Source organism: Ranitomeya variabilis, chromosome 4, assembly GCF_051348905.1.
Source record: "Ranitomeya variabilis isolate aRanVar5 chromosome 4, aRanVar5.hap1, whole genome shotgun sequence".
Lineage (NCBI taxonomy): Eukaryota > Metazoa > Chordata > Amphibia > Anura > Dendrobatidae > Ranitomeya > Ranitomeya variabilis.
The window spans coordinates 649,896,361-649,910,233 of record NC_135235.1 but is presented as its reverse complement, the minus strand read 5'-3'; positions in this window follow the sequence as shown (position 1 = coordinate 649,910,233).

Sequence of the window (13,873 nt, the reverse complement as noted above, 5' to 3'; positions counted from 1 at the left end):
CCATTCATCTCCTTGCTTAATGCGCACAAGGTTGTACGCACCACGAAGATCTATCTTGGTGAACCACTTGGCACCTTTAATCCGGGCAAACAAGTCCGACAACAGAGGCAAAGGATACTGAAATTTAACAGTGATTTTATTCAGAAGCCGATAGTCAATACAAGGTCTCAAAGATCCATCCTTCTTGGCCACAAAAAAGAATCCCGCACCAAGAGGGGAAGAGGATGGACGGATATGCCCCTTCTCCAGAGATTCCTTGATATACGAACGCATTGCGGTATGCTCAGGTACAGACAGATTAAATAATCTTCCCTTAGGAAATTTACTACCTGGAATCAAATCTATAGCGCAGTCACAGTCCCTATGAGGAGGAAGAGCACTGGACCTGGACTCGCTGAATACATCCTGGTAATCAGACAAATACTCAGGAACTTCCGAAGGAGTAGAGGAAGCAATAGACACCGGCGGGGAATCACCATGAATTCCCTGACAGCCCCAACTTGACACAGACATTGCCTTCCAATCCAAGACTGGATTATGGGTCTGTAACCATGGCAGACCCAAAACGACCAAATCATGCATTTTATGCAGAACAAGAAAACGAATCACCTCCCGATGTTCAGGAGTCATGCACATGGTTACCTGTGTCCAAAACTGCGGTTTATTTTCCGCCAATGGCGTAGCATCAATACCTCTAAGAGGGATAGGATTTACCAACGGCTCAAGAACAAAACCACAGCGCTTGGCAAACGACAGATCCATAAGACTCAGGGCAGCACCTGAATCCACAAACGCCATAACAGGGTAGGAGGACAATGAGCAAATTAAAGTCACAGACAAAATAAACTTAGGTTGCAAATTACCAATGGCGACAGGACTAACAACCCTAGTTAGGCGTTTAGAGCATGCTGATATAACGTGTAGAATCACCACAGTAAAAACACAGCCCATTCTGACGTCTATGATTTTTCCGTTCATTTCTAGTCTGAATTCTACCACATTGCATTAAATCAGGTGTTTGTTCAGACAACACCACCAGAGGATTCGCGGCTTTGCGCTCCCGCAAACGCCGGTCAATTTGAATAGCCAGCGCCATGGAATCATTCAGACCTGTAGGAATGGAGAAACCCACCATCACATTCTTAATGGCTTCAGAAAGGCCATTTCTGAAATTTGCGGCCAGAGCACACTCATTCCACTGAGTAAGCACGGACCATTTCCGAAATTTTTGGCAATACACTTCAGCTTCATCCTGACCCTGAGAAATAGCCAGCAAGGCTTTTTCTGCCTGAATTTCAAGATTGGGCCCAATCCTGAGGGTCGCCCCGTAAGAAAGAGATAACAATTTTTACTTGCTGAGCTGAGTCTCCAGATGAACGGGGTCTCAGAGATAGAAACAATTTACAATTATTCCTGAAATTATTAAACTTAAATCGGTCTCCAGAGAACAGTTCAGGAATAGGTATTTTAGGTTCAGACATTGGACTACTGGTAACAAAATCTTGTATGCCCTGCACACGAGAAGCAAGCTGATCCACACTTGTAATCAAAGTCTGGACATTCATGTCTGCAGCAAGCACAAGCCACTCAGAGGTAAAGGGGAGGAAAAAAGAGAGGAAAGAAAAAAAAAAAAAAACTCAGACTTTCCTTTCTTGTAATCCCACTTCTGCAATGCATTAAACATTCAACCTTGGCCTGGCATACTGTTATGACCCCAATGGCAGAGGGTCTCAAAAGTACATACCAAGTCTGCAAACACAAAAAACCAGCTCATAGGGCAGTGGTAACTGGGCTGACCATATATCTAATCCTAGCACCACAAATAGCAGCAGCCGGGGAACGTGCCTACGTTGGTTCTAGACGTCTCGCGCCAGCCGGAGAACTAACTAACCCTAGAAGGGAAAAGATAGACCTTTCTTGCCTCCAGAGAAAAGACCCCAAAAGTTGGATACAAGCCCCCAACAAATAATAACGGTGAGGTAAGGAGAAAAGACAAACGTAAGAATGAACTAGATATTTAGCAAAGAGAGGCCCACTGACTAATAGCAGAATATAGTAAGATGACTTATATGGTCAGCAAAAACCCTATCAAAATTTCCACGCTGGATATTCAAGAACCCCCGAACCGTCTAACGGCCCGGGGGGAGAACACCAGCCCCCTAGAGCTTCCAGCAAAATCAGGAATCACATTTAGTACAAGCTGGACAAAAAATAAGAGCAAAGCAAATAACCAAAAAACAAGGAAGCAGGACTTAGCTTAATTTTGCAAGATCCAAGACCAGCAGACAGGAGCAAACAGAAAGGAACTGATTACAACGATGCCAGGCACAGGACTGAGAAACCAGGAAGTTTATATAGCAACACCCCTGGACTAACGACCCAGGTGGGTGCCAAACTGAGGAAAGACAATCCCAGAGTAATATCACTAGTGACCACAAGAGGGAGCCAAAAAAGTCTAATTCACAACAGTTGTCACAAAAAGAAGGTAAAATTATTTCCTGGTCTCGATTTTTTAACGAGGCTACTTTGGGGACAAAAGCTGGATCTAATTTTAGTATTATATGGTCTTCCCGGACCTGAAGGTAAGGATCTTTAATTGAAAGAGCCTGAATCTCGCCTACACGTTTAGCTGTTGTAATAGCTACCAAGAAGGCCGTTTTCCAGGTACGTACTGAAATAGGCATGTCTTCTCTAAGAGTATAGGGATCTTTACATAGAGCCCTGAGAACTAAATTTAAGTCCCAAGAAGGAACTAGCTGTCTCAAGGTAGGACGTAATCTCTGGATGGCCTTCACGAATCTAATTATCCACGGGTGAGAAGCCAATGGATAATCCAAGAAAGTACTGAGAGCCGAAATCTGAACTTTAAGAGTACTTGGCCTAAGCCCCATGTCAAAGCCCGACTGTAGAAAATTCAAAACTCTAGGAACATCCAAGGCTCCCGGTATCCCGGCCGACCTGCCACCTTCCGTACAAAACTTTTTCCAAATTTTGTGATAGATGGCTGCAGTCACAGGCTTTCTACTAGCCTGGATGGTTGAAATCACCTTATCCGACAGACCTCTGGATTTTAACATGTCCCTCTCAGGATCCATGCTGATAGATGTAATCTCTCTGGATCTTGGTGTAATACCGGACCCTGATGAATGATGTCCTTCCATAACGGGAGTCTGATAGGATTTTCCAACATCATGGCTCCCAACAATGGGAACCAGCTTCTTTTTGGCCAGTATGGCACTATTGTTATCACTGTTGCTTGGTCCTCTTGAATCTTCCTGAGCACTACTGGGATAAGTGCTATTGGAGGGAACGCATAAGATAGAGGTTCGTCCCACGTCTGACTCAGGGCGTCGACTGCTTCCGGGACGTCTGAAGGATTGAGGGAATAAAATCTTGGCACCTTCGAATTTTTCCTTGTAGCGAACAAGTCTATGCCGGGAGTTCCCCAACGGTGGCATAGTATTTGAAAAATGTTCTGATTTAATTGCCATTCTGTTGGAGAAACCTTTCTTCTGCTCAGGTAATCGGCCAGAATGTTTTGAGATCCCTCTAGATGTACTGCTGTTATTGACAGGATCGTGTTTTCTGACCAAGCAAAAATCCTTTGAGCTAGATCTTGAAGAGCCTTGTGTCTGGAACCTCCCTGGTGTCTCAAAAAGGATACTGCTGTCACATTGTCCGATAGGATTTTTACGTGTCTCTTCCTTAGGCGGGGACGGTTTCTTCTGAGGGCCTCCCAGACCGCGTACAATTCTCTGTAGTTTGATGACATCCGACTGATTTTTCTTGGCCACTCGCCCTGAAAGAACTTTCCTTCCAAGTGTGCTCCCCATCCCCACTGACTTGCGTCCGTGGTGATAACCACGCAGGGGGTTGCGATCCAGGGAACACCTACTCTTAGGTTGTAGTCCCGAGTCCACCATTGTAGTGATCTTCTTACGTCTATTGATTGACGTAGCCTTTTGTCCAGGGATGAACGACGACGGTCCCATATTTTGAGAACTTGTTCCTGTAGTAGTCTTGAGTGTGCCTGAGCCCACCTGACACAAGGGATGCAAGCAGTCATCTTCCCCAACATTTTCATGGCAGATCTTACTGTAACCGGACCCTTTAGGAATTCTAACACCATCTTCTTCATTGAAAACCGCTTGACTTCTGGCAAAAAGGATTGTCTGGCTGTAGAGTCCAAGAGTACTCCCAGAAATATTTTTTGGGATTCGGGCCTTAGATGTGACTTTTCCCGGTTTACTACCCATCCTAGATGCTCCAAAACCGTTATGACTCGATCTCTGTGTTTTAGCAGAATATCTTCTGTTCTTGCCACCACGAGAAAATCGTCTAAGTATGGAACTATTGTTATGCCTTGGTTTCTTAGGTAAGCCACCACCTCTGCTACCAACTTCGTGAAAATCCTTGGAGCCGATGCTAGACCAAAGGGAAGGCATTGAAATTGGAAGTGGCAGGTTTGGTCCGGAAATTTCACCGAGAACCTCAGCAGATCCTGAGATGAAGTATGTATTGGAACCTGATAATACGCACTCTTCAGGTCGAGAGTGCACATCACCGAGTCTTTGTTTATCAGATGGATAGTTGATTTTATAGACTCCATCCTGAATTTTTTGTACTTTACGTACATATTTAGAGGTTTTAAATTTATTATCGTTCGGGATTCTCCTGAGAATTTTGGAATTGAAAAAAGAGACGAATAGTGACCTGAACCTATTTCTGGAGAGGGAACCCGAACTATGACCTGGGAGCTGAATAGCTTTTGCAGGTCTGAGTACATAGGGGAGTTTGTGGTTACAACAGTTGGTGCGATACACCTCTGTGGTACGCGGGATATTAGTTCTATTTTGTAACCGTCTGCAATTATACTGAGGACATATCTGTTGTCTAAGATCAGACTCCAAGAATCTAGAAAAAGACTTAATCTCCCGCTTATCCCTATGGCGTCATTGCCTTCTTTGTCTATAGCTTGAACCAAAAAGGGAATTTCTTCCCTTCCTGTTCTGAGCGAAGGAACCCTTGAAGGACCCCCTGCTGGGTCTCCATTGTTCTCTATACTCAGGCTGCCTGCGGGGGGGAGGGGGGTAGAGGAAAGGGCCTTTTCCGAAAAGGCTGAAACTTCCTAGGTTTATCCTCAGGGAATCCTTTTTTAGTATCCGATGCAGATTCTAAAATGTCATCCAGAGCCTGACCAAAAATTCTGGACCCCGTAAATGGAATGGCGCATAATTTATTTTTAGATGCGTTATCCCCCGACCAAGATCTAAGCCAAATAGCCCTACGGGTCGCATTTTACAAAGAGCTATTTCTGGCTGCAAATCTGACGGACTCAGCCGAAGTGTCTGCCATGAAAGCCGTAGCTGACTTTATGATAGGCAGGGAGGCAATTATATCTGCCCGCGGGGTCTTGTTAAGTAAATGTTCTTCTAATTGTTCCATCCACAGGAACATGGATCTTGCTACTGACGTAGCTGCGATGTTAGTCTTAATCAGGGCTGCTGAGGTTTCCCAGGCTCGACGTAATAGGATATCTGCCTTCCGATCCATTGCGTCCTTGAGACTTGAGGAATCTTCAAAAGGGATGGAAGTCTTCTTTGTAACCTTGGCTATGGGCACATCTACTTTCGGAATTTCTTCCCAAGTCTTGATTTCTTCAGGGTTAAACGGTAGACGACTTTTAAACTCACGCGACATCACCAACCTACGTTCCGCCTCTTTCCATTCTTGAGCTATCATCCGACGAATGTGTTCGCTCACAGGAAAAACCGTCTGTTCCTGATGTGTGAGACCTCCAAACATCTGGTCTTGTCTAGATCTCAGCCTTGGTTCTTCCTTTATCTGCATAGTCTCTCTTACAGCTTGAACCAGCTGCTCCGTGTCTTCCACTGGAAAATAATACTTTCTTCCTTGCTCTTCCTTAGGCAATTCTCCTTCTTCTTGATCTGAACCTCTAAACTCCAATTCTTCTTCTGAAGAATCGTACCGATCTTCTTGGGCTGGATCACTTCTGGGTCTCTTACGTGCCGGGACTGGACCGACCACTTTGAGACATTGAGGCCAAGGAATTCTGGACCTCCTCTCGGATTAGGCTCCTCATTTCCGATAATAAAGAAGGTTGTTCCTCTCTGACAATCTTAGAGATACACGAGCTGCAGAGAGCTTTATTGTATGTCTCTGGAAGCTTCGTATTACATACAGAACATCTCTTAGACTTTGAAGATGCTTTTCCCGTCTTTTTTGTCAGAGGGAGGGGAGTTTGGGTGGCCTCCTTATCCTAAACATAAGAATAGGCACTGCTCAGTGTATGTGCAAATAAGAACGTCATTCTGCGCCCTGCGCACTTACCCCTGCCTCCTCACTTCTGACCTCCATGTCTTCTGTTGAGGGATACACAGGGTAAGTGTGTAATCTCTTAAACAAATAAAGGATATAGCAGCTTCTGCTGCACTCACCCTTAGTCTCCGGCATCAGATGCGGTTCGATATGCTGGCTGGCCCGGACTAACCGCTGTACCGTGTCCTGCCGTCACCACAATCAAATCTTGCGCCTTATCCTCCTTCACACAGAGGAATGCAGGGCGCACTATTGCAGTACCACCGGGTTTATATATGAATACTTCCGCGTTCCACCTAGTGGAACGCACGCCGAATGTATCGCCTCCCCCCGGATGTGACATCACCTTACCTTGACACGCCAACGGAAGTGCTGTATGAACCTACTTCCGCGTTCCACCTCGTGGAACGCAACCGCCGCCGGACCTTCTGTCATGTGGCGCCTCTTGCTGGCCTGGCGCCCGAGCCGAGAGCCTCCCACCGGGAGGAAGCGGCTCTCACCCAGGAGCTCGTCCGCTCGACTGGTCTCTAGGCAGAGGGACTCCCCACCGGGGAGTTTCTACCTCGGGCCATCGTCGCGGGGGAAAGATATTGGCACAGCCGCACGATCCCCCGGGCCCTCCTGGTAAGTTTCTGCGCTGCTCCGCGCTGCTCTGCTCTCGTGTGTCCCTCCATGCAGGGACAGGAAAAACACTGAAGGAAAGGGGGTGGAGTGGGACCTTTTAACCTCTCGTGTTGTGTTTCCTGTCCCTGCAAGGAGGAGGAGGACGTCCTCCAGCGTGCTGTCAGGGGGACGTCCTGGAAAGAGTTGATAGCACTTTCGACATCCTGTCAGAGGCCACTCACTTAGCCATGTCAGATCTTCTGTTTTGTACTGATGAGTGAAAACTCCTTGAAACACATCTGCCAATGGAGTTTCTGGTTTGGTTTCTAATCCTAAACCATATGGCAAAACACAAAAATTAAAAAAAATGGGTAAAACGTGAATTTAATCTGCGCTGCTGAATGATTCAAGGTCCAAATGTGTAGCCATTAAATTGTGGTTGTATTCAAAGTGTTTCAAAGCACAAGACGTCTTCATCAGGAACACCACAGAGTAGAATCTGATAATTTCAATCATTTCTATCCCAGATATGACCCTATTGCGCTATTTTCTCCAGCAGCACTTATTAAAACACAGAAATTAACATTTAGGATTGCTACTTCCAACAGGTGGTACTAGAGTCTTCGTCTTCCTCTCTGAAGAAGCTGTTTGCATTAGTAAAACATAATATTCGCTCCAGAACCATTTCTAATTTTCTTCTTATTAGTCATATACACACTAAAATTGTCACAATTACAGAATTAAATAAAAAATGCATCATTCAAAAACATTGAAAAAGGGTCTTACTGTAACAAGTGGCTGTTGATATTATTGCATCCAATACAGCTGATTAGAAACAACCACACAGAGGACCTCCAGTGGCAAAATATAGAATAGACCAAAACAGAAAAGGTGCTCATGGTGTTAGCACATCACAAAAACTGAGCAAGGGATGTAGGAAGGCAGTAGTGCTGGATCACCATAGTTCATAGGAAAAACATCATTAAAATGCAAGCACAATAAAGGAGCGCAAAGTGGAATGTTTTGAAGCTAAAAAATATATTTTAATTTATGCAAAAATATTAAAAGACCACACATGGGTTATAAAATGGACAAACTAGTGTTGACAAACAAAGAATGGGAATCATTTTATAGAGATGGGTCCTGGGGGTGGGTGAATGAGGGGAAGAAAAAAAGTATCCATATATGCATCAGTAGTAAATAGACTTCCTTAGAAAAAACCTTCCCACCATAATTCCAAAATTGACCCAGAAGCGGATTAATCGCAACTCTTAACCATTCTGTTAAATGATCCTAAACAACGTGCAGATAAATTACCAACGCTTATGTCACTGCTTTCTCAAGGGGAGAGTGATGCAATGAACAATGTTCACTGCAAAACCATATAGCCCCATGGCCCTGATGACATGGCTGTTGGCCAACCAATGGGATTGAACTGCCGGTGCATGTGTAGCGCCCCCACTGCCGCAGGGCCGAGGGGTACCCGGTACCGGGCCTCTGAGTCTCTGCTCTGGGGTTGTCACGGTGGCTAGGCCCGGTCCGTGACCCTGCTGAGGGGCGTACAGTAAATGATAGATGTGGATGGTGGTGGTGGTGCAGTGCAGTAAATAACGAGGACACCAGGTTGCAGTCTCTTTACCTCTTTACTGAAGGTCTCTGGGTCCTCAGTCCGGAATACGGTTCACCAGGCTGCGCAAGTCCGGCCGGTCCGATGGCACCTCCAGAGTTCTCTTTGCAGGTGGAAATCTGTGCCTTCCTGCTAGCGCTATGTGTTGTGGTCCTCCCCTGCTGTGCTTACGGGATAGTCCCCACAACTGTTGTGTCTGTTTCTCGTGTTCCCTCACAACAACTCGATTAGATGATGTTCTGCTAATCCTCCGTCCCTCCCGGTGTTATGGTTGGGACACACCCGTATGACAGGTAGGCTCGGAGCTCTTCCGGGACCCTAGAGTCGCCCCTCTCCACAGGTTGCCCCCCATGTCTGCATAGGTGATTTAGGTGAGACAGCCCGCCTGTGACTGACTGTCCTGCCGTTGGTTTGAAGTATTGCCTGGAGCTAGATATATGAATACTTCCTCGGCGTTCCGGCCGCCGGTTGTGCGCCTCAGTAGGATGTTGCCTCGGTCTTACAGCACGACTCCTACTGGTATTCTCCTTCTTGCTTTGATCTCGTTTCTCACTCAGCACAATATATCTCGCTTCTGATCCTTTCTTAGGGCACCGCCGCTATGCTGAGCAGGCACGGTCCCGTGACATTCTTTCTTGTTGCCAGGCCTCTGTCAGAGTCCCAAACCTGACAGGGACCCTACCGAATCTTCCCCACAACACCCCCTGCCACAAGGTGTTGCGTGGTTTCAACCCAGTCAGCTTTCTGTCTAACTTCCTGCCTGACCCCCAGTTTACCCACACGGTGAGGAGTGGCCTAATAAATAGCACCCTTAGCTCCCCCTGGAGGCCTGACTGTGAAATGTATTGGTGTATGTGATACCTGGTCAGATGAACTCCTTCAGTGCCATCAGACGTACCATAGCCCCCCTTAGCGGCGGAGCCACAGTACTGCAACGACCAGGACTCTGGGGCGCTGCACTCCCCCCCGGTTAAATCCAGTACTCCGGGACTGGGAAGAAAACAACAATACATGTCAGCAAAAAGACATACAATTTTTGTGAGTGCAATAACAATAAGCATATTTGAACAGAGCTTCCCTTTATGGGAGGTGAGGACACTTGAACGTTACAAACATGGTTAAATACTTTTAAATAACTTTTCTTACCCAACCGGGTATTCTACTAAGTGCAAAAGTTTTAAACATTAATTCAACATTGCCTTTAAGGATGTACACTCTAAATCCACTAAAGACCTTCTTATAACACATTATAAGGCTTGAGCAACTGTGCTACATTCTCCTACTTTACGTCTGCAGGACCGCCTGTCCTACCGGCTCCAGACCTACTGCCTCTCCTTTCTATTACAGGACCGCTCCTTTCCGCCTGAGCCTACTGTCCTTCCACTACTATACACAGTATAGAACATGTTTTTCTTTCAGTTTGAGATCACTGAGCCATCTCTATATGGCTCCTAAGAGGACTCACCACTAACCCCTACAGGTTCACTTCCTGTCCTCATCCTTCTATTAACATTATTGAACATTTCTTACAATCAACTAATTGGTTACATTTAACTTTCACATATCAACATTATTACTTCTTCTTTCAAAGCATCATCATTCCTTAAGTGCTATTGATGAACATCCCCTTTAAGAGGGGACCAAGTCTCTATGAGGTAGTGCAACTTTTCAAGCTGCAAGTCCGTATGCAGCAAGGACTCCAGTACAAGTTCCAATAACCGTATCTTCGCAAAGAGTCCGTCTTTTATATAAAACCAGTAGAGAGCACCTTTAAGAAGGTGCAAACTATATACAAGAAGTTTGTATCATGCACTGTTCATGATTCCAGCAGTTTTTGGGAAGTTGAGCAAAAATTAGAAAACAAACCAAAAAGCAGAAACAATAGGGATCCTGGGTCAACAAAGGGATCCCTTTAAGAGTTAACCCTGGACGGGTTTTAGCAGCAACGTAGCAGAAACCAAACAGTTTGAAGAACTATTTACATATTATGCAGAGTTTTAAGATCTTACTCTTGTGGTGCAGAAGGTGGTTTCCTTCCGGGCCTCACCAGACCAATGGGTTGCGCTGCCGATCCAAGGAGCGGTTCCTGCCCCAGCAATGACAGGATCCCTCGCCATGATGCTCTTCCCACTGATGGACCGGCACGCCCCCAAGGTACGTGGTGGGTCCGGGTTCCCCGCTGCTCCGCAGGGACAGGTTCTGTTGCCTTTTCAGCAGGTTTGTCTTCTGATGTTCCGGCAGCGGCCTGGAGTGCGACGCACCGCTGGACGCCCCGAGCTATCCAGCCAGCTTCACCTGTTTCCCTCCTCCACCTGGTGTAGGTTACAGCGTCACCTGGCTCCAGGTCGCGAGCGAACCTTCCTCCGCAGGGCTCTACTTCCTCCCGGTCTACACGGACCTGTAGCGGCTCCCCAATCTCCTGTATAACTCCCCTTCCGTGTCGGGAGTTAAAGGACACCACTACACCCCAGTGTGACGGCGGGGTTTCTTCCACGCTGGTCAGGTCAATCTGGGCTGCAGGCTGGGGCCGGCTCCGCCACGCCGTCAACAGGCGCCGTAGGTGTTCGGCCTCCGGCAGGATTCTCATGCCCTGTGTCTGCAGCGTACCTTCAGCCGCGGTCGGGTTGGGAGGAGCAGGGGACACCGGAGACAGGCGGACCTCCGTGGGCTGGCCCAGCCGAGCGAGCTTGCGGGCGTCAGCCTCCAAGCGGCGTGCTATCTGTCGGACCTCGGCTGCGGCCACACACTCCTCGGACATCTGCCAGTTAGGTCGACCCATCGGTGGTTCCGTGAGAGCCAGTCCCCGCAACGATGGCGTCTCCGAGGCTGTGTCCGATGATGCGGCTCCATGCCGAGTCAGGTCATCCCCACGCGGTGCTCCCGGCGTCGCCATCTTTATCTCCTCCCCAGCGTCTTCTTCCCGCGGTCTCTTTCGTGGGCGGCCCCGTCTCCATGGTCTCCACCCTCCAAACAGGATCAGGAGGCGGACCTCAGCTGTTGATGGACACGTCCTCAGGACACAGAAATATTTAGACTGGGCGGCCATTGTCCTTCGCGCTCTTCAGCTTGTCTACGCCAACTCCACGCCCCTCTTCTTCTCCTGCGCTCTCCTCAGCGCTGTAATGGCGGCGGATTTTGGCGGCAAGTGGCACAGCACAGTCTTTGCAATAAATCACAGTCCAAGTATAATAAATCACAGTTCCAAGGCACACATAACCCAATTCCTCAGGCTTAAGTAGATCCTGTTCGTGACGCCAAGTTGTAGCGCCCCCACTGCCGCAGGGCCGAGGGGTACCCGGTACCGGGCCTCTGAGTCTCTGCTCTGGGGTTGTCACGGTGGCTAGGCCCGGTCCGTGACCCTGCTGAGGGGCGTACAGTAAATGATAGATGTGGATGGTGGTGGTGGTGCGGTGCAGTAAATAACGAGGACACCAGGTTGCAGTCTCTTTACCTCTTTACTGAAGGTCTCTGGGTCCTCAGTCCGGAATATGGTTCACCAGGCTGCGCAAGTCCGGCCGGTCCGATGGCACCTCCAGAGTTCTCTTTGCAGGTGGAAATCTGTGCCTTCCTGCTAGCGCTATGTGTTGTGGTCCTCCCCTGCTGTGCTTACGGGATAGTCCCCACAACTGTTGTGTCTGTTTCTCGTGTTCCCTCACAACAACTCAATTAGATGATGTTCTGCTAATCCCCCGTCCCTCCCGGTGTTATGGTTGGGACGCACCCGTATGACAGGTAGGCTCGGAGCTCTTCCGGGACCCTAGAGTCGCCCCTCTCCACAGGTTGCCCCCCATGTCTGCATAGGTGATTTAGGTGAGACAGCCCGCCTGTGACTGACTGTCCTGCCGTTGGTTTGAAGTATTGCCTGGAGCTAGATATATGAATACTTCCTCGGCGTTCCGGCCGCCGGTTGTGCGCCTCAGTAGGATGTTGCCTCGGTCTTACAGCACGACTCCTACTGGTATTCTCCTTCTTGCTTTGATCTCGTTTCTCACTCAGCACAATATATCTCGCTTCTGATCCATTCTTAGGGCACCGCCGCTATGCTGAGCAGGCACGGTCCCGTGACGTTCTTTCTTGTTGCCAGGCCTCTGTCAGGGTCCCAAACCTGACAGGGACCCTACTGAATCTTCCCCACAACACCCCCTGCCACAAGGTGTTGCCTGGTTCCAACCCAGTCAGCTTTCTGTCTAACTTTCCTGCCTGACCCCCAGTTTGCCCATACGGTGAGGAGTGGCCTAATAAATAGCACCCTTAGCTCCCCCTGGAGGCCCGACTGTGAAATGTATTGGTGTATGTGATACCTGGTCAGATGAACTCCTTCAGTGCCATCAGACGTACCATAGCCCCCCTTAGCGGCGGAGCCACAGTACTGCAACGACCAAGACTCTGGGGCGCTGCACTTGCGCAGATCGCCGTGTGCCCCTCATCCACCCCCAGCCATCAGACCGCTATGGTGCATGTCCGAGGGCGAGGATGCATTGCCAAGCCTCCGGAACATGTGCAAAACTGCACTGAGCCCACATCCTTACCCACACATGATTACTGATTTAATCAGCCATCAAGTGCCTCTAACAGCCGTGCGTGCATCCCAGATCCACCCACGATTGTTAACCAGTTAAATGCCGCCGTCAATCACTGACAGCAGCATTTAACATGCACCAGCAGACCGTTACAAATCCCACCCATCGGCGCCTGTCATTTGATTGCGGAGTGCCGCCAAAGACCCCTGTACTTGTCATCATGATCTTCCTGTGAACGCCGGTTCGTGAGTGGTGTTTGTAGGGCATCATGATTTTGCTATACTTTTTCTGAAGCCCTGCACTGTATAGCACAGGCTATCACACCATTGCTGCTTCAAGTCTCCTAATGGGACTAATATATAAAGTAAAAAAAAAACAGTTTTAAAAAGTATAAAAAAAGCCTACAAACGTTTAAATCACCCTTTTGCCCCATTAAGAAAACAAACAAAAAATACTCATATTTGGTACTTTTGATGAAAATCAAAAGTAAATTAATCTGATTGGTAAACTGCGTAAAAGGAAGATTAATCAAATCCTCCAATTTACGTTATTTTTGTAAAAGCAACCTTGCAATAAAATACAGAACGTGCAATCAGAACATCATAATTACCCCAAAATGGTATTATTATTATTGTTTATTTATATAGCACCATTAATTCCATGGTGCTGTACATGAGAAGGGGTTACATCAAAATACAAATATCACTTACAGTAAACAAAACTAACAATGACAGACTGGTACAGCGGGAAGAGGACCCTGCCCTTGCGGGCTTACAATCTACAG